Consider the following 27,154-nt stretch of genomic DNA (forward strand, 5'->3'; position numbering starts at 1 on the left):
GTCCACAGTCCGGCCCAAGATGGAGTCCTGCTTTCAAGATGGAGCCTGTTCTGTCTGTTTCCTCCTTCATTCCCCACTCTTGATGCTCTTAACTCATAGTATAAGTATCATTCATAGGGATATATTGTGCCCTGACTCTCCAACCTCCTATCTGGGAGAACAACATTAACCTTTGGGTTACAAAGTTCATAATACATTGTAAAATAAAGGGTTCACAAAGCAGAACTATCAAGGCAACTATAACAATGGTAAATATAGCTTTCCACCAATCACCCTTCACCCAAGATAGGACCGAAGTCCAAAAAGGAAGATTATCATCAGACATAACTTTTACCTGACCTTTCATGTCATCTAGAGTGGCTGATATATTGCCAGATATACCAGGAATATATACACAACATTCAACTTTAATTATAGCACAGGTCCCTCTTGGTACTGAAACTATGGTTAGTCTCAAGATGATACCAGCAAGTCCTTGTGGCAGTCGTTGATTGTAGAGCTTCATCTCTGTTTCTTCTTTAAGATGATCTTGGCTTCACGGAATCAGTGGGGTCCTTTTGTGTAGTCTGCTCGGCCTCCTCCGGGTCTGCGTGGTACGCTCTCTTCACCCTCCTGTGGTGGATCCAGAGGGTGACACCTGCAACCTTAACTGCAGTAGGGCTGGTTAGAACAACAGTATATGGACCCTTCCAGTGTGGGGCCAAGGAGTCGTGTTTCCAGTCCTTGACCACACCTGATCCCCAGGCACAAACTCGTGAGTCTGTTCCCCAAGAGGGAATGGCACCCTTTCTTGTACAAACTTAGTTACCTGATTTATTACCTTACCCAGTTGTTCCATCTGCTGTGAAATCTCATCTCCCCTTACCTGAGGCAAATTTGTTGACACCTGTTTTATTATGGGAGGGGGCCCCCATACACAATTTTGTACGGAGAAGAGCCATGGGACTGTGGGGTCATCCTGAGTCTGAGCAGAGCCATCGGAAGCAAGTCCACCCAGGAACAGTCAGTCTCTAAGATCCACTTGGAGAGTGTCTCTTTAAGTGTCTGGTTGGTTCCTTCCACCATCCCAGAACTCTGGGGCCTATATGCTGTATGTAATTTCCACTTGATGTTTAAAGTTTTGCTTCCTTGTTATACTAAATCAGCTATGAAAGCCGGGCCATTATCCGATCCAATGCTGGTAGGAAATCCAAATCTGGGAACTATCTCCCTAAGCAGGCACCAGGCTACTTTTGATGCTCTTTCAGTCCAGGTAGGAAAAGCTTCTACCCATCCCGAGAACGTACATACTATGACCAGCAATTAATGGTAGTGTCGGTGAGGTTTTATTTCAGTGAAGTCCACTCCCAGGTGTTCAAAGGGCAGTGTGCCTTTTACCTGAATCCCTGGCGGTTTCTGTCTGTGCCAAGAGGCAGCATTGACCTATGAGCAGGCAGTGCAGTTCTGAGATTTTGTCCTGCATAGGGAAGAGAGGTGGGAACCAAGAAATATTTTCCAATTAGCTCTTCCAGTTTCTCATGGCCTAGATGGATCGCTTGGTGTGTTTGGCTTACCAGAGTGGGTGCTGGCTCCTCTGGTACCAATAATTTGCCACTTGGCAATTCCCACCATCCCTTTTCAGTCTTGATGGCCCCTTCTGCTTTGGCTAGTTGCTTTTGGGCTTCAGTGTATTTTGGAGAGTCTAGCGTTAACTCAGGTAGCTCTGCCAATATGAGAGCTTTAATAGGGGCTTCACTTTTCACCTCCAAGCCCTCAGCTGCTTGTTTAGCGGTCTTATCTGCCAGTCTGTTCCCTGAGCCCAGGGGGTATCGTCTTTTTGACATCCTCAGTAGTGTATGACTGCAACCCTTTCTGGTTCCCAGCCAGCATCTACTAGGGTCTTAATTTCTTCCTTATTTTTAATATCTTTTTCACTCACTGTCAAAGGCCTCTCTCCTTATACAGAGCCCTGTAGTGTGGCAAAAGCACACCTGGAGTCTGTGTCAATGTTTGTCTTCTTACCTTTTGACAGCTGGAGGGCCTGGATTAGACCATATAGTTTGGCCTGTTGAGCGGACCAGTGTGATGGCAGAGAGCTAGCCTCAACGATGGTTTCTTCCATGACTACTGCATATCTCGACAATCACTGTCCTTGTTACACCAGGCTGGTGCCATTGGTATACAGGACCAAATCTGGGTCCAGGACTGGCTGGTCTCTCAAGTCAGGGCTGCTGGCATATTTCCTTGCAATCATGTGAGGGCCCCCAGATTCAGGGCCTGACAAGGCTCAGTAGTAACATGGGGGTTCTCACATAACAGTCCCTGGTATTGAGTAATCCGGGATATTGATAGCCATTTATGGGAGTCCCCTCGCAGGACAGTGTTGACCTCATGTGGGACTTTTACAAACAAATCTTGGCCCAAGGTCAGCTTGGTTGCCTCCCGGACCAGTTAGGCAACTGCAGCAACTGCCCATAAGCATCCCAGCCACCCAGTGGCAACATTGTCCAGCTGATTAGAGATAAGTCATTGGTCTGTCCCATGTCCCTGTAATCTAGGACTACACTCCCATAGCCACCTTATCCTTTTCAGTCACGTAAAGAGTAAATGGCTAAGCAAGGTCTGGCAGGCACAAGGTGGGTACTGACGTTATTGTACCAGCTTTGAGTTCTATTACCAGTGGGACTTATTATGCATGCCTGGTGTTCGGGCGGGGCGGGGTGGGTGGTGTCTTCTGCCCAGACCTCAGGGAATTGTTGAGTTAACTCTCTCTCTCGACTGTTTAGCCTGTCCGGTTTCCTTGCCGGGAGATTGTGCAGCCTCCACTCATCTTGAGGATTTACTGAGAGGAAGAGTGAATAGGTGGTTGAGCCCACTCGAACAGTGGGTCTTTCGTGGGGAGAAAAACCCAGGTGGGGGCACTTGTGCCCCCAATTTAGACAGCAAGTCTCTTCCTAACAAAGGTACTGGGCATTCAGGGATGTATAAAAATTCATGAGTCACTTGGTATTCCCCTATCTGACATTTTCAGGGTAGGCTAGAGACACAAAGGCTGCATTTATCACCGTTTGAGACCCAGCAGCCTCTGGCCGGGTCTATTGATGTATAAAGTCCACAGTCCGGCCAAGATGGAGTCCTGCTTTCAAGATGGAGCCTGTTCTGTCTGTTTCCTCCTTCAATTCAAGCTGCTACCTATAGCTACAGCTACAAGTTACAACTAGAGGTAAATGTTGAAGTCATGGAGATGTGATAATTGACAGAGCTGTTGCTTTTAAAAATGTGATCTTTGTTGTAGGTGTAGTGTTTTTGACAAAATGTATCTCCCAGTGTGGAGGAGGGTGGGTAGTGGCAAATATCTGAACTGGAGAAAAGAATAAAGTCCCAGAACTTGAAACTACTATGAAATTTTAAGTAATTAGAAATGTCTCTCTCTCTACCCCTACCCCACCCCACTCCTGTGCTTATCGCATATCCTATGTATGTTTTTAAGAAACATGACAAGTAAACAAGCAGTCTCCTTTTTAAAACAAGACATACTTCCAAAGCCTTTTATCCTCTTAATTATTTGTCCACATCTGTAACATTTTCTTCTAAAAAGCATTTGTTGTTCCCTGGCTAAGTTGTGTCTGGTTCTCTGCGACCCCAGGACCGGAGCATGTCAGGCTTCCCTGTCTTTCACTATTTCCCAGGGTTTGCTCAAACTCCTGTCCATTGAGTCGGTGATTCAATCAAACCACATCATCCTCTGCAGCCCTCTTCTCCTTTTGCTTTCAATCTAAATGGCATGATCGGAATTATTGCAAAGCTAACTATCAGTTCAGTTCAGTTCAGTTTCGTCGCTCAGTCGTGTCCTACTCTTTGTGACCTCATGAATCGCAGCACGCCAGGCCTCCCTGTCCATCACCAACTCCCGGAGTTCACTCAGACTCACATCCATCGAGTCAGTGCTGCCATCCAGCCATCTCATCCTCTGTTGTCCCCTTCTCCTCCTGCCCCCAGTCCCTCCCAGCATCATGGTCTTTTCCAATGAGTCAGCTCTTCGCATGAGGTGCCCAAAGTACTGGAGTTTCAGCTTTAGCATCATTCCTTCCAAAGAAATCCCAGGGCTGATCTCCTTCAGAACGGACTGGTTGGATCTCTTTGCAGTCCAAGGGACTCTCAAGAGTCTTCTCCAAGACCACAGTTTAAAAGCATCAATTCTTCGGCGCTCAGCTTTCTTCACAGTCCAACTCTCACATCCATACATGACCACTGGAAAAACCATAGCCTTGACTAGACGAACCTTTGTTGGCAAAGTAATGTCTCTGCTTTTGAATATGCTATCTAGGTTGGTCATAACTTTCCTTCCAAGGAGTAAGCATCTTTTAATTTCATGGCTGCAGTCACCATCTGCAGTGATTTTGGAGCCCAGAAAAATAAAGTCAGACACTGTTTCCACTGTTTCCCCATCTATTTCTCAGGAAGTGATGGGACCGGATGCCATGATCTTAGTTTTCTGAATGTTGAGCTTTAAGCCAACTTTTTCACTCTCCTCTTTCACTTTCATCAAGAGGCTTTTTAGTTCCTCTTCACTTTCTGCCATAAGAGTGGTGTCATCTGCATATCTGAGGTTATTGATATTTCTCACGGCAATCTTGATTCCAGCTTGTGCTTCTTCCAGTCCAGCGTTTCTCGTGATGTACTCTGCATAGAAGTTAAATAAGCAGGGTGACAATATACAGCCTTGACGTACTCCTTTTCCTATTTGGAACCAGTCTGTTGTTCCATGTCCAGTTCTAACTGTTGCTTCCTGACCTGCATACAGATTTCTCAAGAGGCAGGTCAGGTGGTCTGGTATTCCCATCTCTTTCAGAATTTCCCACAGTTTATTGTGATCCACTTAGTCAAAGCTAACTATAGGTAGCTCAAAAATAGAAAGCATAAATCCCACCTTCAGGGAGTTTACACTCTAACTGGGAAGATCATTGTTATGTAAAATGATCATCCTAAAGAGCTACAAAGCCTTATTTTCAGTTTCATATATCCTGTACTAATTCTTACAAATTGATAATGCCAGGAAGGAACATCAAATAATTGCAGATTAAATAAAATTGAGGTAGTAAGAACCTATCATTCTAATATTTTTCTGGATAAAGGGAATTTAATATGAGCAAAAGTATAAAAAAAGAATGTAGAAAAAAAGAAAACATAATGTTGCATCAGAGAGAATGCTTTAGATTTCAATTCCAAACGTTCATCCCGCAATACCTGAATGGTGCTCGAGAGAGAAAGCACCAAATCACAAGCTTTGGAAAGGAGCATAAATTACACACCCAGAGTCCTCTGGAGCTTCCTTCAGAACCATTTCAGCAAATTTCCTTTCTTGGCTCAGATGGTACCATGGTTGACCAAGGAAGAGTTAGGGAAGTTCTCCTAAATCCAAAGGCTTGATTGTGGCAAGAAGTGAACTAGTCATTTCTTCCAGCTTCTCTATTATCAATTGTAGTTCAGGGTTTTTGTTCAGCAAACTTGAAGCCATATTAATTTATTAACATTCCAGTTTCTTCAAGGAGTCACAAAATGAGCTTCTTCTCTGTCAGGAATTCTTTTGCCATGATTCCAAACCCCAAACATGTGCTTTCCAGAGTCGTCGATGTTTCGTTCATTCTACAGATGTTTTGTAAATGCGTTTCAGCAAAACTTGCCAGTGCTGCAGAAAGTAGTTGTGGCTAATGCGAGTGTCAGCTTGGATGGAGCGCAGGTTAGATGAGATGGAAATGGAAATGGAAACTTCTGACTGGCTCACCAGGAAGTCAGGAATTCACAAAAAGAACAGAGAAGGAATTGCGTTTGACAGAGTGTTTCATATATGTCTATTTTGGGGAGTGGACGGGTGTGGACGCCCCAGAAGATAACTTGTCATTGTTTTCCTTGGTGCTTGTCCTATAGATTATTTTCCACTGGAGATTTTTCCTTCCTAAGTATAGAAAAAATAGCAACCAAGAAGAGCAGTTTCATTTTTTAGAACTCCAGGTAAAAGGCTTAAGTTTCACACTTGAGGTAAAGTAAAAGAAAGGCTTCAAAATATCCCTACAGTGCAAAGGCCAAGGAGGTTGCGACAGTCAGCACAAACAGGGGAACAGATGAATTTTTTTGTAAATTACTGCAGTTTCTACAGCATACAATCCTCCTATTGTCCAATTTTCCTTTGTGAAAGAAATGGAATTACCAGTTTCAGCCTTCTACTCCTAATTGAGCAGCCCCTAGGTTTAGGAGTTTGGCTGCCACAGTTGTTATTAAAAAGAAAATTATTACAGTGGAAAAAAGAAACCAGACTGACAGACTCTTTCTAGTAGAAAATCTCTTTAAAACTTCCAGACTTTCTCTCAGAGTGTGTGCCTGGAAGATTCATATACATATGCATACATATATATATATATATATATATATATATGTATGTATGTGTATATATATACATTCACACATATATTTGTATCTGTGTATATACATAATCTACATACGTTTGTATGTATACGCCAATATACGCACATATATATATTTAGGTTTTCATCCAAACATTTGAAATCTCTCAGAAAAAAAAGATATATTAATATTTATGTTAATGTTCTATCAACACTACAACAAAACAGAGTCTTTCTATTTGTAAAGTTTATGCTTTTAAAGTAGTAGAAGCTGATAGTGATAGGATATTTTACCAGGTCGTTCCTTGAGATAAGCTGACTCGAAATGTTCCAAGACCAGTCACAAATATCCTGAATGCTAATCTTCGCTCACATCAGCAAATATTGATTTGAATTCGGCTGGCTGTGAAATTGTGTTCTGGTTGAGCCTCCCAAAGCGCCCAGAGGTTTCTCAGCAGTGTCTGAGATGAGCTGTAATCTAGCCTGGGCCTTGGATGGAATACAAACAAATCAAGTTACTCTCATTCTGAAATGGAAATCTTCCTGAAGCATTTGACATTGAGCAGAGGCAGGCTCTCATTTCCTAAAAAGTAATGAAGCTGTCTTAATTTCACCTCCAAGTTGTTATTTCTAGATTGGGAATGGATGCTGAGGACAAATTCATTTTTTTTAACAAGACACACAGCAACAGTAGTTCAGTAGTTCTTGTCATTCAATTTTTAAAACTCATGTACTGATAAATACTGTTTAAGATGGAAAGGAGGGTCAACATTTGAAGCCAGGCAGCACAAAAGATGGTCATATTATGGTTATAAAACCTGATGCCACCAAGTACTAGCTGTGTGACTTGGCAAGGGGAGAAGGGAGTGGAGTGAGCGGGGATGAGGAGGAGGAGCAGACAGTTGTGGCCTGACTGGAAAGATGAAATAATTAATACTAACATGCTAGAAACTACACTAGGCACCTTACATATCATTTCCCAGTTAATTTTCAACATCACCCTTGGAAGAGCAGCATTAATATTCCCATTTCACAGATGGGTCAAACTGAGACTCAAAGAGATCTGAAAAGGGCTCACACCCAAGCCTGGGCTGTTTCTCCTGCACCATTATTCAAACTGCTCAACTTCTCTGACTCTCAATTTTTTTTATTGGTAAAATAGGAAAAATGTTCCAACTTGACATGGCTCTTCGCAAATATTAAATATGATAATTTGCGTAAATTCTAGCATACTTCCCAAACCCCAGCATTTCTCCCTTCCAGCCCCTACCCAGGTGTAGGTGTAGTTAAGTGCCTCGCAGCAGTATGAAAGGGGTGCCTCTGTGTGTGCATGCCTGGACCCAGTGAAAGGAAAAGGAGAGGTACCCAGAAGTCCTGCTGTGGCCTGGATAGCTTTTCCACCCTGTTATAGAATGGACTTTTCTCCTCAGTAGCAAGGGACAGGCTTCATGCAGTGGCCTCTGAAAGATCATGCACTGTGTCACTGGCAGTTCATCATATCCCCCAGCAGTGCAGCTGTGATAAGAACCAGATGATCTGAATTTCCTCAGCAAAGCCAGCAGCAAATATCTGGGAAGGTGCATGCCTCAGTATCCATCCATACATGCTGCTCTTTAAGAAAGTACATCAAAAAGCTAATGGACTTTTACAAGAGCCCAGTTACTGCTTAGCGTCTGTAAGCTCTCAGGAGCAGAGCATCACAACCCTGACCACGTACAGTTGGCAGCAGAACGCGTATTCCAAGTTGTTAAAGAAGCCAAGGATTAGATAAGATTTATAGGAACCTAATGGAGGGGGAGCTAAAAATGAAGTCTGCAGATTTGTTTCCAAAGCTTGGTACATGAACGGGACGTTCCTGTGTATAGACTGCTCCACTTTGCATGGGCACCCTGCAGGAAAAATGGTTCTCTCATCACTGGAGGAGTCGCCCCCCCTTTTTAATTTTGAGGTGTGTGACATCCATTTAGTACAGTCACATACACAGATCCAGATGGCTTAAGCTAAATGCTCTCTGTCTGGGAGAAGAGGAAAACCAGACATTCAGGTGGTTCCTCACTGATCTTGAAAGAGTAAGAACCACTCTTCCAATTGGTCCTGTTACCCACTTTGCTACTTTTGAGACTCTGTTGGTGTCTGAAAAACACTTTGCTTATAATATAACTTCATCTGTTATATGACTTCAATTTTACAAAAAACCTATCATCCATTTCCTCAGCACCTACTTTTGTTTTCATTTTGTTCTGTATAGCTTGACCTCTTCTTAAAACATTTGGAAAAAATATTTTCCAAATGCCACATCTATATGTGTGTGTGTCTCAGAGCAAATATAACTCTTAAGTCTTCTTATTGCTAATTTGTGCTTCATCCTACAATACCTTCCCTAAGTCCTTGAACCTGTCCAGCTTCCAGTAGAGGAAGGTTCTGGATAAGGAGGTACATAGAAGGTAATGTCTATTGGACTATGAGGTACAGGGAAACTATTTCTTCATGAGATTACTCTAAGTGTATAACTACTTATAGCTGTCACATTGAAACTTGTTCACCTGAGACTGGGATGTTGAAGTTGCCTCTGAAATTAGGCACAAAATTATCAGATGAAAACCACGTTTAGGTAAGTCACTGATGGCGAGAAAATGACACCATTCTGAGGTTGATGGATTTAGAGATGTTCTTCTAATCTTTGAATATTCCTTCAGTTCAGTTCAATTCAGTTGCTCAGTTGTGTCTGACTCTTTGTGACCCCATGGACTGTGGCACGCAAGGCCTCCCTGTCCATCACCAACTCCTGGAGTTTACTCAAACTCATGTTCATCAAGTCACTGATGCCATCTAATCATCTCATTCTCTGTCGTTCCCTTCTCCTGCCCTCAATCTTTCCCAGCATCAGAGTCTTTTCAAATGAGTCAGTTCTTCACATCAGGTGGCCAAAGTATTGGAGTTTCAGCTTCAACATCAGTCCTTCCAATGAATATTCAGGGCTGATTTCCTTTAGGATGGACTCAATTTCCTTGCTGTCCAAGGGACTCTCAAGAATCTTCTCCAACATTACAGTTCAAAGCATCAATTTTTCAGGACTCAGCTTTCTTTATAGTATAGCTCTTACATCCATACATGACTACTGGAAAAACCATAGCTTTGACTAGATGGACCTTTGTTGGCAATGTGATATCTCTGCTTTTTAATATGCTGTCTAGCTTGGTCATAACTTTTCTTCCAAGGAGCAAGTGTCTTAATTTTATGGCTGCAATCACCATCTGCAGTGATTTTGGAGCCCCCAAAATAAAGTCTATTTAAACATTTCCACTGTTGCCCCATCTATTTTTCATGAAGTGATGGGACCAGATGCCATGATCTTAGTTTTCTGAATGTTGAGTTTTAAGCCAACTTTTTCACTCTCTTCTTTCGCTTTCATCAAGAGGCTCTTTAGTTCTTCACTTTCTGCCATAAGGGTGGTATCATCTGTATATCTGAGGTTATTGATATTTCTCCTGGCAATCTTGATTCCAGCTTGTGCTTCATCCAGTCCAGCATTTCTCATGATGTACCCTGCATATAAGTTAAATAAGCAGGGTGACAATGTACAGCTTTGATGTACTCCTTTCCAAATTTGGAACCAGTCTATTGCTTCATGTCTAGTTCTAACTGTTGCTTCCTGACCTGCATACAAATTTCTCAAGAGGCAGGTCAGGTGGTCTGGTATTCCCATCTCTTTCAGAGTTTTCCACAGTTTGCTGTGATCCACACAGTCAAAGGCTTTGGCACAGTTAGTAAAGCAGAAATAGATGTATTTCTGGAACTCTCTTGCTTTTTCAATGATTCAGTGGATGTTGGCAATTTGATCTCTGGTTCCTCTGCCTTTTCTAAATCCAGCTTGAACATCTGGAAGTTCATAGTTAGTGTACTGTTGAAGCCTGGCTTGGAGGATTTTGAACGTTACTTTGCTAGTGTGTGAGATGAGTGGTAGTTTGAGCATTCTTTGGCCTTGCCTTTCTTTGGGATTGGAATGAAACTGACTTTTTCCAGTCCCGTGGCCACTGCTGAGTTTTCCAAATTTGCTGGCATATTGAGTGCAACACTTTAACAGCATCATCTTTTAGGATTTGAAATAACTAGGAGGTATATAATGGTACCTCCTAGCTATTTCAAAAGCAGAGACATTAATTTGCCAACAAAGGTTCGTCTAGTTAAGGCTATGGTTTTTCCTGTGGTCATGTATGGATGTGAGAGTTGGACTGTGAAGAAGGCTGAACGCCGAAGAATTGATGCTTTTGAACTGTGGTGTTGGAGAAGACTCTTGAGAGTCCCTTGGACTGCAAGGAGATCCAACCAGTCCATTCTGAAGGAGATCAGCCCTGGGATTTCTTTGGAAGGAATGATGCTAAAGCTGAAACTCCAGTACTTTGGCCACCTCACGCGAAGAGTCAACTCATTGGAAAAGACTCTGATGCTGGGAGGGATTGTGGGCAGGAGGAGAAGGGGACGACAGAGGATGAGATGGCTGGATGGCATCACTGAGTCGATGGGCGTGAGTCTGAGTGAACTCCGGGAGTTGGTGATGGACAGGGAGGCCTGGCATGCTGTGATTCATGGGGTCGCAAAGAGTCGGACACGACTGAGCGACTGATCTGATCTGATCTGATCTGATATAATGGTATCAGTCACAGACTATATTCCATGGAATTGGCATGTATAGAGGCTTAGAGACACTTAACTGACCAGGAGCAAGGATAGATGGAACTAGGAAGCTGATGGCTGAGTTTTCTAACAGGAAAGTACAGTTGACCCTTAAACAACACAGGTTTGAACTGCACAGGTCCACTTATGTTGAAAATAGTAAGTAGAATAGTAGTACATGGCCTGTGAATGTGGAGGAACTGCAAGGAGAGAGTGCAAGCCATAAATTATACTAGATTTTTGATTGAGTGCAGGGCTGGCACCCTTCACCTCTGAGTGTTAAAAGATCGACTGTAGTTGATTTAAGAGTCATCAACAGTGCTACATTAAAAGGTCATCATGTAGCACCAAAGATCTGGAAATAGCTAGACTTTGTCTAAATTGAATAACTCAAGGGAAGTATTCAATTTCTATAGGATTATAGACCCAAGACTCAGGCCTTTCTTCTCTCAATGTTCACTAGATTTCTAAAATGTCAGGTACCAGTTATTCATTCTAACCATCTAAGGACTATATAGAAAAATAAGTGCTACACTAAGAAGGAGATTTATAATAGACTTTCCCCTCAAGTTCAATATCAGATGCAGTTTTGACCTTTCCTGATAAATCTACTGGTAAAACCTTGGCTTACATATAGAATTTAATGGCTGCTCTTTAGTTTACTGTCAATCAGTAGCTAAAGATCATCCTTTCACCTGATACTGTCACTGAAATTTCCAGCAGTGGTCAGGAATAATCTCTTGATCACTCTGTTTCCATAGCATTCATGGCCTTGTTTCTGAGACACTGCCGTTAAAATATTAGGTTCAAGTGACAGAAATAAAATCGAGAAACATTTCTTGGAATGTAGGGGGAAATGCTTAGATTTTTGGTTTCAGAAACAATCAGCATTGCTTGCTGGCAACTCATTATTCCTGTTTTCTTCTGCCTCAGTTTTTCTTCCAAGATGCAATTCAGAGTTTATGGTTTTTAAAAAATGCTACCACCGTGAAGTGAAGAATGCACATTCCACAATGAGAGGAATAATCAAAAATCTCACCTGGATAAGCATAAAAGTTATTTATCACAAAAGCTTTCTTAACAACTGTAATAGGCAAATGCTTCTAGGTCTTAAGTGACCTGCAAGGCATTGCTGAAATGTCATTTATGGTTATAGATGTAAAAATTTGGCACAGTTAAAGAAGAGGAAAATTACTTTCTCTGACATTAATCATGAATTCAGTTGAAATGAATTATGTTTATCCTGCTGGTTAAAAAAAAGCTTGGAGTTTGTTCCAGTTTGAAGAATAGGTCTGTGACTTGCTTCTGGACTAGCATGCAATCTCCTTCAAAGAAACGTGGACACTGATATGTCTAGTTGAGCTGAAACTTGTAGCCGGTGATGAGGTAAGATGTTTGGTCAGTGAGCCCTCACCTTAGAGCCATTTTAGTGCCTCTCCAGACGAGGCACTGTTTTGCCAAAAGTTTTACTTTTGTTTTAAGTTCGAAGGATTCATTAACAAAAGAAACCACTCATCACACACAGTAAACAGTTTCGGTATTTAATAGAGGGTTGTTTGACTTAATTTCAATATGCAATCATTAAAAGAGGAATAGAAACAACAGAGAAAAGTAACAGCACATTCATCACCAAATTGGGCTAATCAACATCCAGACTTAAAGAGTGCCGAGAAGTCCCTTGATAACAGCAGTCTGGAGCCCCAGTTGGGAAAAGGTCCTGGGTCGTGTGTCCACCCCATGGGTGATGACCTCAGATTGCAGTTTTGGGGACTCCTGCTCAGGCCATGAACGGATATCATCAGTTTCCAAGAAAAATGCAGCTCTGTTTTGTTTTTTGGGGTTTTTTTTTTTTTTTTTTTTTTTACTTTTACAATGCTGTTTCACCTGTGAGTCACAACATTTCATTAGATTCCGGGGTGGGGATAGGGGGTTGGCCAGACCTCTAGGGGCTCAAGAATTCTAAGGCCACTCCCTTTTGTGCTTGCAGACAGGCATGGAATCCAGGCAGTGTCCATGCAGGTCTGAAGCAGGTCAGAGGTCTGTTTCTTCTGAAACCTGAACAAAACTTTCTCCATTTTAATTTCCCTAACAGTTGGCCTGTTAGGCTGAAGAGCATAAGAATATGGCAAAATAACATGAGCGGTCTTTTTTAAATCTGTAAGTCAAATAACAATTCCAGATGGTCAATAGAAATAAAGTGATCAAAGAAACAAGTAATGTATCAAACAATGCAGAAAACAATGTTCAGCAGTATGGGATTTAGTAAAGAAAACACCCACCATGAATGAGAAGTATGTTTTTGTACATCAACTCTCACATCCATTAACTTATTGGCAGGAATAGTAGTAACAAGAGTATTCTATCAAGGAATGTTTATCTATGAAATTTTGTAACTGATTCCTTGCAAAATCTTACATAAATGTTCTAAGAGGAAGCTAATGTTGGGAACAGAAAGTATAGGTAATAACATCTGAGTTCTCATGTGGGGCAAAGTAATAGATGGTCCTGTTCCAATATAAATGATCAACATGTGTTAGGCATCCAGAAAAAGGAGTTCCTAACTGATATGTATAAGTATTTTCTACATCATTGGTTACAATACATACAAGTTGAGGGGCTATTTCAAAAAACATAGCATTTAAGAAAGATAGTCCATTCACAGTAGTTAAGGACATGAACTTAGCTTAACATATGTTGGTAGTTAACCTCGAATAAGGCAGGTTCCCAAAGGGAAGACATTGGTCCACATAGCAATCCCTTGGTAGCCTTGCTACAGTAAGTAGGTACAATTATTAAAGTCCAAATAATTCCCAGTTAAATGTGGCAACCAATACTCTTCTCCAAATACAGTGGATACCACATGGAATTGGCATCTAATACTTATGTTACCTATGTTATAATTATATAGGGTTCCCTAGGACCAGGTATCAGTGCCTTTTGTAATGCTTTTAGGGATTAATACCCAGTGATTGTTAGAAAGCCATTCTCTAAATAATTTTTTCCATGCATATACATTAGTAGACATTAAAATTCCTTGGACCTTATACTTTTGAGCAAGGTAATATAACAGCTGCATGGAACAAACAGCCCAATGAAACATGTCAGTTAAGGATTCAGTTTGGTGTAGCTGAAATGTTCTTGTTGTTGTTTAATTGCTAAGTCATGTCTAACTCTTTTGTGACCCCATGAACTGTAGCCCACCATTCTCCTCTGTCCCTGAGATTTTCCAGGCAAGAATACTGGAGTGGGTTGCCATTTCCTTCTCCAAGAGATCTTCCCAACCCAAAGATCACACCTGCATCTCCTGCATTGGCAGGGGGATTCTTTACCACTGAGCCACCTGGGAATCCCAAGCTGAAACAGTTATAACTGAGTTATTAAACAACTGCAAAAAGTCTGCATCATATGTTAAGCTAAGTTCATGTTGGTTTAATGTTGTAGGGATCCATTTAGCATTAATGGTCAAGGCTTGAGCTATATCTTTACTAATATTATGTAATCTAGATGCTAAAATTTCTACATCAGTAGTATTTATCAGGTCCATTCCAGTGCCAGTAGTTCCTAATAGAGCATTAAACCATGCTCACCTAATCCTACATTTAGGATAGGCTGGAAAGGTAATGTTAAAATTTAATACAAATTTCTGATACTTTGGGGTTACCTGAGTACATTGTGAAATTCTAATAAGGGGGGAGTAACTTTCAGATGAGTCCCCAAAATTGTAAGGACATCTATCCAGGTACCTATTACAGTAATTTGAGAGTTATTGAAACACATTAACATAGGAACTTATGCTAAAGATACATTTTGTGTAGATCTTCCAACCCACTCCAGTACTCTTGCCTAGAAAATTCCATGGATGGAGAAGCCTTGTAGGCTACAGTCCATGGGGTCTCAAAGAGTCAGACACAACTGAGCGACTTCAATGTCAATGCCATGTCATGTCCACTATATAGTTTCAAAGTAGCATCACTTCTACAAGAGTCTATGATACTGTGCATTTGTTGGCCAACAGTAGGGCAAGAATAAATTTCTGATGTATTACAACACAGTATGGAAGCACGAGGGTTTAGTTCTACTCTCAAAGAGGAAGTGTTTGGAGATTGTACAAAAGCTCAGTCCCAGAGGTTGTCAGGTCTTACTCCTGACCAGATAGAAATTTTGTCCATAGAAAGTCATAATTTAAGAAGAATAGGCCTCATTTACAGGGCAGGTGAAGTTATCCTGAGTTCAGGTCTGGCTCCTATTTCTTCATCTGAATATTCCCCAATATTTTTTAAATTGTAGCATATTCTTGAAGGTTGAGGTATGAATGGAAATCCCCAATGCAGTCAGGCTTCCAAGAATATTCATGAGAATAACAGTGGATTAATAGCACATATTTCCATTTTTCCTGTCTGAGGATCATCACTAATATGTATTATCCTTCCTCTGGGCAATTACATCAAAAGATATGGGAGGACCATTAGGCTTCACCCAGACTTAAGTGTATTTCATTTGTGGATCCAAATCCTCCATTGTCCCTAACTGTAAATAAGATGGGAGATTCTTGTTTTTGTATTTTGTCAATTGCACATGGCAAAATCAGCAACTGGGTAATTTGATCACATTTATTAATCAACAAATAATCCTTTCCTTCATTTTGTAAAATTATTTGGATTGCTCCTTAGTGGCCTGGTTCTATAACTCCCCCACAGACACAGAGCCCTTTTAAGGCTAAACAGAGACATTACTTTGCCAAAAAAGGTCCATATAGTCCAGGCTATGGTTTTTCCAGTAGTCATATATGGATGTGAGAGTTGGACTATAAAGAAAGCTGAGCGCTGAAGAATTGATGCTTTTGAACTGTGGTGTTGGAGAAGACTTTTAAAAGTCCCTTGAACTGCAAGGAGATCCAACCAGTCCATCCTAAGGGAAATCAGTCCTGGGTGTTCATTGGAAGGACTGATGTTGAAGCTGAAACTCCAATCCTTTGGCCACCTGATGTGAAGAACTGACTCCTTTGAAAAGACCCTGATGCTGGGAAAGATTGAAGGCGGGAGAAGAAGGGAATGACAGAGGATGAGATGGCTGGATGGCATCACCGACTCAATGGACATGAGTTTGGGTGGACTCCGGGAGTTGGTGATGGACAGGGAGGCCTGGGGTGCTGCAGTCCATAGGATCGCAAAGAGTCAGACACGACTGAGCGACTAAATGAACTGGAACATTCTTTGATTAATTCAAAGTATCCAGGAGGGCATTTTAATTCTAATGCTGGTTGAAATAACACATATCAATCTTTTAGTAAGTCTGTATTCAGATATAGAGTACAAATCCAGTCCAACAGCCTTAGGAGTAGCTCAGAAAAGAGCTAGTGCTCCTGGGCTAATTTATCGATACTCCGTTGTTTCAGGACTGAAGTCTATTTTATGAAACTGTAAGTTTGAAATAGTCATTCTCACCAAAGGAATTTCTGATTTTCCTATAGGTCTATTACTTAAAATATTGAGGGCAGTATTAAAGTTAGTTCTCCAGTTTTTATAAGAGCCCTCTCCAAGTTTAATTAATTGCTGTTAAAGTGGATTATTCAATGGAAAAATCCATTGTATATTATGTTCCTGGCCAAAGTCTTGTATTAACTTACCTGTAAATTGTGACCCATTGTCACTCTGAATTTGGAGTGGGACACCATATTATAAATTAGTTCTAATAGTATTAGTCTGATTGGCTTTTCCAAAAGCAATGGCCACTAAATATCCAGAATAGGTGCCCACAGCAGTACATACATATTGGCATTCTTTATCTCAAATTAATAGACCAATATAATGAATTTCTCATATCTGCCCAGGCAGTTTGCCAGATATCAATTGTCATTTGACTAGTTATAGCAAACTTCTATGGAGAAAGCAATGGTAACCCACTCCAGTACTCTTGCCTGGCAAATCCCATGGATGGAGGAGCCTGGTAGGCTGCAGTCCATGCGGTCGCTAGGAGTCGGACACAACTGAGATACTTCACTTTCAATTTTCACTTTCATGCATTGGAGAAGGAAATGGCAACCCACTCCAGTGTTCCTGCCTGGAGAATCCCAGGGACGGTGAGCCTGGTGGGCTGCCGTCTATGGGGTCACACACAGTCGGACACGACTGAAGTGACTTAGCAGCAGCAGCAAACTTCTATGCTTAATACATTGACAAATTGGATATTGTAAAATAACAGATTTAATAAGATCCATAGTTAAGGAAATACCTTGGTCCTGAGCCCACCTGTGTGTTGCTTTTTTTCCCAGATGGCCATATTTTTGGTGTGCCCACAAAGTCAAACCTTTTAAGTTGATGGAGTAAGGATCAGTTTATACTGCTTGGATTCAGTTTTGTTCATCTGTGATAGAATTATACCATCATTCCATAGAATTCGGAACACTGTGAGCATCTACGTGAAAGACTGAAACATTAGTGGTTTGAGCAGTTTCCCGAATGTCAGATCATAATTCTTTACCCATAGCTCTTTGGAGTGAATTTGCCAGTTATTCTTTACCCGTTGGGGAGCCAAGTGGCCAATCCTTTGGCTACCAACCAAGATTCTGTGCATATACGGCATTCAGTTAAATCATCTTGCTTTAATACCTGATAAACAGCATGTAGCTTAACAAACTGGCTGCTTTAACTTTCACCAGTAGTCAGCAATTCAGCAAGGACTGGATTATGTGCCACCACTTTCCAATAGTGCGTGGATCCTATATATGCAGCTGCTCTATCAGTAAACCATACATGTGGTTTTTCTTGTGCACTTAAAGGCTTTCTCCATTTTACAGGCGACTCGGTTATCTTGGACCTAATTTTAGCCTTGTTCAAAGCCTTCAGTAGGAATTTCAGAAATCCTTTCATGTAAGGCAGCGACCCCACGTGGCCCAGGTTTGGCTTGGTTTTGAACATATCATTTCCGTTTTATTTCGCTGGATTCCTGGGCTTGTCCAATCCTGTGGGTTTTGGTCAAACTTTGTACCCACTGCATGATTGGCATGTGAGGTTTCAATATTAGAGTATGATCTCCAGTCAGTTGTTCTGTGTCAGTCAAAGCCCAGTAACAAGTCAATAACTTTTTCAAAGGTAGTGTAATTTCTCCAAGCCTTTGGAAATTTACTACTCTAGAAGCTCAAAGGCATTCTTTTGCCTTGCTGTTTTTGCCACAAGCTCCAATTAACATACAAATCACTTATAAACACATACAATTCTATGTCACTGGGTTGTACTGGCATAGGTCTAAAGCATGCTATATTACACATTTAATAGCATCAGAAGCCTGTTGTTGCTCATAAGCCTATTGAAAGTCATATTTCTTCCTAGTTATTTTGTAAAGTAGACTCAATATCTGGCCCAAAGGTGGAGTATGCTATTGTCAGAAACCAAAGAGCCCTAATGAATTTCTGAGTCTTCCTTTTTTCTGGGGAGTTTTATATTCCTCTCTTTTGTTTAGCCTTAGGTAAAACTTTTCTATGTCCTTTAGCCCATTGTATTCCAAAAAAGCTGGGCAGGTCCCTGAATTTTGGAAGGATTAATCTCTCATCCTTTGTTTTTTTAAGATATTAACACATGTTGGTTTAGGGTTTTTAGCACTTTTTCCTTTAGTTGGTCTTGTATCATAAGATCATTGATATAATGAGATATTTGTATGTCATTAGATATTTTTATGTTATCTAAATGCTCAGCTACAAGTTGGTGACAAATAATAGGGCTGTGCACATAACCTTGTAGCAAGCAAGTAAAGGTATATTGTTACCCTTGCCATGAGAAAGCAAATTGATTCCATAATTGTTCTTTTGTGGGTATGGTAAAGAAAGCATTGGCCAGGTCATTTACTGCAAACCATTGCCCCAGATTGCTCTGTATGCATTCTATTAAAGTTACAGTATCAGGGACTGAAGTGGTCAGATGTGGAGTTACTTTGTTTACTTCCTGGTAATCTACATTCTCCAAGAGCCATGGCTTTTCTTTACTGGCCATGCAGGGTTATTTCATTCAGTAGACATCAGTTCAGGTCAGTTCAGTTGCTCAGTAATGTCCGACTCCTTGCGACCCCATGGACTGCAGCACGCCAGGCCTCCCTGTCCATCACTAACTCCTGTTTACTCAAACTCATGTCCATTGAGTCAGTGATGCCATCTAACCATCTCATCCTCTGTCGTCCCCTTCTCCTCCTGCTTTCATTCTTTCCCAGCATCAGGGTCTTTTCAAATGAGTCAACTCTTTGCATCAGGTGGTCAAAGTATTGGAGTTTCAGCTTCAACACCAGTCCTTCCAATGAACACCCAGGACTGATCTCCTTAAGATGGACTGGTTGGATCTCCTTGCAGTCCAAGGGACTCTCAAGAGTCTTCTCCAACACCACAGTTCAAAAGCACCAATTGTTTGGTGCTCAGCTTTCTTTATAGTCCAACTCTCACATCCATACATGACTATTGGAAAAACCACGGCCTTGACTAGATGGACCTTTGTCAGCAAAGTATTGTCTCTGCTTTTTAATATGCTGTCTAGGTTGGTCATAACTTTTCTTCCAAGGAGTAAGTGTCTTTTACTTTCATGGCTGCAATCACCATTGCAGTGATTTTGAAGCCCTCCAAAATAAAGTCAGCCACTGTTTCCACTGTTTCCCCAACTATTTGCCATGACATGATGGGACTGAATGTCATGATCTTAGTTTTCTGAAGAGTTTTAAGCCAACTTTTTCACTCTCTTCTTTCACTTTCATCAAGAGGCTTTTTAGTTCCTCTTCACTTTCTGTCCTTTATTGAGCTCATCTTTGCATGAAATGATCCCTTGGTATCTCTAATTTTTTTGAAGCGATCTATAGTTTTTCCCATTCTATTATTTTCCTCTATTTCTTTGCATTGATCACTGAGGAAGGCTTTCTTATCTCTCCTTCCTATTCTTTGGAACTCTGTATTCAAATGGGTATATCTTTCCTTTTCTCCTTTGCTTTTCACTTCTCTTCTTTTCACAGGTATTTGGAAGGCCTCCACAGACAACCATTTTGCCTTTTTTGCATTTTGTTTTCTTGGGGATGGTCTTGATCCCTGTCTCATGTACAATATCACGAACCTTTGTCCATAGTTCATCAGGCATTCTGTCTATCAGATCTAGGCCCCTAAATCTATTTCTCACTTCCATTGTATAATTGTAGAGTATTTGATTTAGGTCATACATGAATGGTCTAGTGATTTTCCCTACTTTCTTCAACTTAAGTCTGAATTTGGAAATAAGGTGTGCATGATCTGAGCCACAGTCAGCTCCCGGTCTTATTTTTGCTGACTGTATAGAGCTTCTCCATCTTTGGCTGCAAAGAATATAATCAATCTTATTTTGATGTTGACCATCTGGTGATGTCCATGTGTAGAGTCCTGCCAACCAAGTTGTCAATCATAATTATATATCCTGGAATAGGAATGATCATTACTGAATAAATTCTTTGAGGTAACTGCCCTATGTTTAAATCAATTTCAGTTTGTATAGTTTCTATCTGTTTACCTCCAAGGCCAGTTCCTATCATTTTCTGTTCTTTAAAATCCTTTGAATTCCATATTAATGAGGCCTTTACTCCAGTATCAGTTAATGCCCTCAGGCATTTGTGAGCTCTTAAAAAAAAATCATTACTTTAACATGAGGGTACATATCTTTTCTACCCCAACAGTTTACCAGAGCTTGGCCACAAGTCATTGTTTCATTTTATTTTTCCCCAATTCCTTCCAAGGATAAATTGGATTGGGGAAAAAATCTGAGTACTTAGATTCATCTTCACCTCCATCATCCTAAATGTATTATTTCCTTTTGGTCCCCTTTTTCCTTCCTCCTGTTCCTTATCCATAACAGTGTCCTGGGAAACCCTTCTTATATCTAATCCCTCCCCACAGCACATTTCCCATAATTCTGTAATAGTCCATCCGTTTTCTCTCTAGGGCCTCCCGCTTTAAGGAAATCCCATCTCCTTTTTAGATACTCTGTTATTGCTTTTATTCAGTTATCTATCCTCTGTCTTTTGGAAATTCAATTCTCCTAAGTCACCTAGCTGCTGGCCTTTATTAATTACTTCACTAATGGGAGTGTCCATGTCATTTAACAAAAGGATAAAATGACATGCTTGTAGCTGGGAGGGGCTGTTTTAAAGATCGTTCTTGTTTGTACTGTTAAAGGCCTTTGTGACATCTCATCCTCATGCTCCACATTTCATAGCCTCCTCCTTTCATCTCTGAACACAGTCCTTTAAAGAATACCAACTGCATTCACTCCCAGGTCATGTAGATTCTAAAGGTTATATCTTAACACAGCCTTCAGCCACCACTTCTAGTAGAGTTGAGTCTCTGGACTTTGACTTTTATTTCTAAAAGCTTGTTACACAAAAGAATCATTGTTGATGTACCAGATTTATCTGTGTTATCCGCATCTATGAGAATTCCAGCTACCTCAGTGTCATATATGCACACTACTCAAGAAATAAGGGCTATCCAGACCTCTCAGTAAATGTGGTTAAAATGTCATTAATTTTGTGTAATCCTCAAGGGTACCCTTCCTTATGGTATTCTCCCGGGCATCTGTTTCCATTTTCCAGTGCCATGCTGGCTGAGCATATGGGTTTTGATTCCAACTTGGCTTGCATAGAGCTAGGTTGTGCTCTCTAGTCTGCATTATCATCTGCTTCTGTGTTCCAACTATCATTCCAGATATCCCCATCCCAAGCACTGGGGACCAAGTCTGCCCCTGCTTGAGCTTTTGCCAGATGAACTTTCTTTTTGGTAACTTTGCCGTGCCACATTGCTGCTGATAATTTAGCTTGTGCAACCTCCAGAGAAGCTTTTTTGGCTACCGACTGGAAAGTGGAGACTTGGTCAGCTAAAATATAATTTTGACATTGTAACATGGACAGTCATCCTTGCACATCACATAATTCTTTCTCTAATTCTGGCTTCCCTTCTGCTATTGCCATACCTTCAACTAATTTTAATTTAGCCTCATGCACCTTACGGTAGACAAAGAGGAGGATCTAGCCTCTCTGACCCTGCACGGTACATTCTTATTCTTTCTCATTTGGCATGAGCTGCAAACATTTAATAACATCAAAAGCTTTGACCCACTTTAATTTGGGATCCTAATTTTCACACAATCCAGTGGATATGCTCCATTCAGTAGCTAATGAGCAGCAAGGCAAATCATATCTGGGAATAAAAACTTGATTAGTCTTAACCTCTTTCTTTTTAAAGAGTGGCATTTTGTTTCATGAACCCTGCTCAGAGTGCCAATTTATGTTTTGCTGAAAGTTTTCTTTGGCTTTAGGTTCAAAAAATTTTTTAACAAAAGAAACCACTTGTCACACACAACAGTTTCAATATTTAATAGAGGATTATTTGGCTTATTTTTAATATGCAGTCATTAAAAGAAGAGAAATAGAAACAGTAGAGAAAAGTAACAGCACATGCATCACCAAATTGGGCTGAAACCAACATCCATACTTAAACAGTGCTGGGAAGTCCCTCGTTAACAGCAATCTGGAGTCCTAATTGGAAAAAGGTCCTAGGTGGTGCATCCGCTCCATGGGTGAAATTTCAAAGTGCAGTTTTGGGGGCTCCCACTTATAATCCCAGGCCACAAACTGATACTATCATTATTAGTTTGTGTGTTGAAATGCAGCTCTGTGTTTTTTGTTTTGTTTTGTTTTTTTTAACTTTTACAATGCTGTTTGTTTCACCTTGTGAGTCACAGGATTTCATTAGATCTTGAAGGTTAGCCAGACCTCCAGGGGCTCAAGAATTCCAAGACCCATTCCCTTTCTTATCTAAAATGCCATCTTACTTGCTGTGCCTGCAAGCAGGCAGGGTATCTGGGCAGTGTCCAGGTCAGAAGCAGGTAAGAGGCCTGCTCTCCAGCTTCTGAAAGCTGAACAAGACTTCCTCCATTTTAATTTCCCTACCAGGCACATGAAAACTATCAAGCAACTTTAGCGCAGAGTCTGAAACAGTTTCCTTCTCTAGAAAAGCCAGATTTCAACCAGACATTATTTTCTAAATATCTTATCCAGAGAGCCACCAGGGAGAAATGACTCCAGGATTTGGCATTCATGTGTTCTTACCTCACATGAAAGAAGAGTTCACATGTGAATACTGTGTGTGAAATTTTTTTTCAGTTGTAGTAACTGGATAGTATCATGATTTGTAACCACTCATTTTGTTTATTTTAATTACTTCGTACATGCTATGCTAGCATTTGTGACACTGGTTTTCATCTCAGATTGAATTTTAATAAAATAAAGGAAATTGCATTGTACAATGCACATGTGCCACATAAGTAATTGCTCTATCAGTCAAATACACTCTCAACAGAACCATCTTCCAACCACACAGAGCAAACAAAAATGGAGTCAGGAGGTGTACAAAAACTTTTTACAAATCTGAGGAATGAACTTACTGGATGAGCAAGAGACTCAGTATGTATATTTCAATGGCAAAGTGTCTTTTCTCTCTCACTAGGTAATTAAGCTTGGAAAAGGAGTATCCTGTATGGCCGTGATTAGAGATTGGTTTTATTAACCCTAAAAAACAGGCTTTGGAGCTCAGTAAATACTTTAGAAAGGACAGATTTGAGGGTAATCAATGGGTTTCTCTTTCACATTCTGTGCTGCATTTTATAGGAACTTCAAACTCCTGGCAGATCATATCACCAGGTCAGTGTCATGTGGCAGGTGAATGAAAGGTTTTGCTGTGGGAAAGTCGAAGTTTTAAGAAAGATGAAACTTACAGAGTGCAGTGTCTCAACTAAGCTCAGCAGAAAAAGAAAAAAGCATTGTTACCTTCTCAGAGTACCTTTTAGATCCCATATGTGTGTATAAATGATAATAATTAATATTAGATCAATAATAATAGTATCAAATGCTTATATAGTATATTATTTGGGGCTTATGAGTTTTTAAAAAATTGCATATATGTTTATTTTTATTGTTATATAGCATATATAACATAAAATACACTGTATTACTCATTTTTAAGTGTACAGTTCAATGGCACTAAGTACAGTCACATTGTTATGTGGGGCTATCACTACCATCTAATTCCAGAATTATTTTCTTCTTCTCAAATTGAAACTCTGTGTCCGTTAAACAATAACTCCCCATTCTCTCCCTCCCTTCAGTCCCTAGGAATCACCATTTGACTTTCTGTCTCTATTAATTTGACTATTCTATGTACCTCCTGTAAGTGAATTCATATCATAGTCATACTTTTGTATCTAGCTTATTTCTTTTAGCATAATTTCCTCATTTATCCAAGTCATAGCATATGTCAGAATTTCCTGCCTTTTAAAAAAGTGTTATTATTTTTTATTTGGATATATTTGCTTTACATTGTTGTATTAGTTTCTTCTGTACAAAAAAGTGAGTTAGCTATATGTATACCTATATTCTCTCCCTCTTGGACCTCCACCCCTCTAGGTCACCTCAGAGCACTGAACTGCAAGCTCCCTGCACTCATCAGCAGGATCCCACGAGCTATCTGTGTTACACATGGAAGTGCACATATGTCGATTCCAGTCTCCAAATTCATTCTACCACCTCCACTCCGTGTCCACCCATCTGTTCTCTATGCCTGTGTCTCTATTCCTGCCCTGAAAAAGGGTTCACCTGTACCATTTTTCTAAATCCACATATATGCATTAATATATGATATTTCGTTTTCTCTTTCTGACTTCCTTCACTTTGTATAACAGATTATAGGCCCATCCACATCATTACAAATGACCCAATATCGTTCCTCTATATGTATGAGTAATATTCCATGCATATATGTAGCACTCTTTATCCATTCACCTGTTGATGGACATTTAGGTTGCTTCCGTGTCCTCGTTATTGTAAATAATGCTGCAATGAACATTGAAGTGCATGATGTCTTTTTGAATTATGGTTTTCTCAGGATATGTGTTCACTAGTGGTATGGCTGGGTCATATTGTAAGGCTGAGTAATATTCCATTTTATGAATACAGCACGTTTCGTTTATCCATTCATCTACCCATGAACATTTGGGTTGTTTCTGCCTTGTGTGCCTTTTATATATTAACTATTCTAATCCTCACAATATCTCAGGAATATAGATAGCTTTATTCTTCCCAGTCTATGATAAGAACACTGAAGCATAAGTAAATCACAGCTGGGAGGCTCTGGAGCCAATATTCCACTGTAGGCTAAGTAGGCCTTTGTTGTTTAGTCGCCAAGTCATGTCCAATTCTTTTGTGACCCCATGGACTATTGCTTGCCAGACTCCTCTGTCCATGTGATTTCCCAGGCAAGAATACTGGAGTAGGTTGTTATTTCCTTCTCCAGGGACCTTCCCAACTCAGGGGTCAAACCCATGTGCCCCACATTGCGAGGTGCATTCTTTACCACTCAGCCACCAGGGAAGCCCAAGTAGGTCTATGTCTCTGATTTTAACCATTATCTATCCCACTATTTATTTCAAATGATTCAGGAATGTAAATACAATATGTACCAGTTAGACATTCCTTGATATGATACTCTAAGGCCAAGTTTGTGACTTCATTTGTACAGGTTGTAAAAGTTCCAAGGAGTAGTCAGTTTGACAAATGAGTCCCATAGCAACATATTTGTGAAGAATCCCATTACTTCAAAATAAATAGTTTTCTATTCTAGGGGTGATACAATGTTCTTTTCCTTTTCAGGGACTCCTCCTTATTGGGTGATATAGCCTTGAGTATAACTAGATAGTGTGTGAAAAAGTCTTTAAAAATAATAATAATAAGAGCTACCATTTATACAGCCTACTATATGCTGGTCACTTTACCTGCATCATCTCAGGTTCTCACAATGCTTTGTAAAAGGTTGCCCTCCTGTTGCCTTTGTATCCCACGCTCTTTCTGCTTATGCTGTCTCCTTGGAGGAAAAAACCTGAACGTGAAACCATCATTTGCCAATCACACACATTTTCTTTACAAATTGCTTTTTGCAAATATAGTTTTAAAATTTTAACATTTGTTATGTGTATGCCTTTGACATGAAATGATACTACCTTTAATATGTGGATATCACCTGGTTTATTCAGTAAAGTAACTTGGCCACAGTTTCCATTAGCTATTTGTAGAACTCTTGCCATGGACTGAGCTATGGCCTGTCCAAATACAAATGGTGAAACCCTCGTGTTCAGTGTGATGCTATTTGAAGACAGAGCCTTTAGGAGAGAATTAGCTTAGATGAGGTTGTAAGGTGGGGCCCTCATGATGTGATTAATACACTACTAACAAGAGACACCAGTGAGCTCACTCTCCCTCTCTTACTCACAGAAAGTGGAGGTCATATGACCACATGGTGAACAGGCAGCCATCTGCAACCTAAGGGGAAAGTCTTCACTGGGAGCCAACCATGCTGGCATCCTGGTCTTGGACTTTGATTCCAGAATTGTGAAAAAATGGATTTCTGTTAAGACACCTAGTCTGATAATTTGTTATGGCAGCATGAACAGACTAATACAACTGTGAACATACATAAAAACATGTTCTTAATTTATAATAACATAATAATCAGTAATATTTATTTGTGATTTACTCTGAAACTTAAGTTTAGTTTATATAAGTAGTCTTTTTACAGTATGTGAGTGTGTGTGTGCATGTGCGTGTGCACAGGGACAGACGTGGATGTTGTGGCATGGTTATATTATTCCCATTTTATAGAAAGGAAAATTGAAATGTAGAGAGGTGGGAAATTACTTGTGCACAGACACATAATTAGTTAAAAAACAGAATCCATATCCAAACCCAGGCAGTTTCTAACTCCAAAATCTGTTCTATTAACTATTATAAGACTGGCACCAATTTTCTCTTTAGTTCTTCTAAGAAATGTGAAGCACTACATGGACACCTACACATAACCGTTTTCCTTAGAGTAAATGCAGATTTCACTAGGAAGTCTGTCAATAACAAGCAAGTCTGTCTGTCTAGTCCTTGTATTACTAAAGTTGATTCATACAATTATTCTCATTGACAAATCTAAAAACCAAGAATGATGCTGCTTCATTAAAAAAAAAAAAAGTCCATTGTATAAAACATTGAATTTTGGAAAGCTGTGACGGTAT

The 27,154-nt window shown here is 40.3% G+C and overlaps 1 protein-coding gene across 2 annotated transcripts in view; it reads left to right on the plus strand.

Annotated features, from left to right (window-relative positions):
- ADAMTSL1 (ADAMTS like 1) overlaps window positions 1–27,154 on the plus strand; it is a 495,660-nt gene that overhangs the window by 24,915 nt on the left and 443,591 nt on the right. The gene's annotated exons all lie outside the window — the stretch shown is intronic.

This window comes from Bos mutus, chromosome 8, assembly GCF_027580195.1.
Source record: "Bos mutus isolate GX-2022 chromosome 8, NWIPB_WYAK_1.1, whole genome shotgun sequence".
Taxonomy (NCBI): Eukaryota; Metazoa; Chordata; class Mammalia; order Artiodactyla; family Bovidae; genus Bos; species Bos mutus.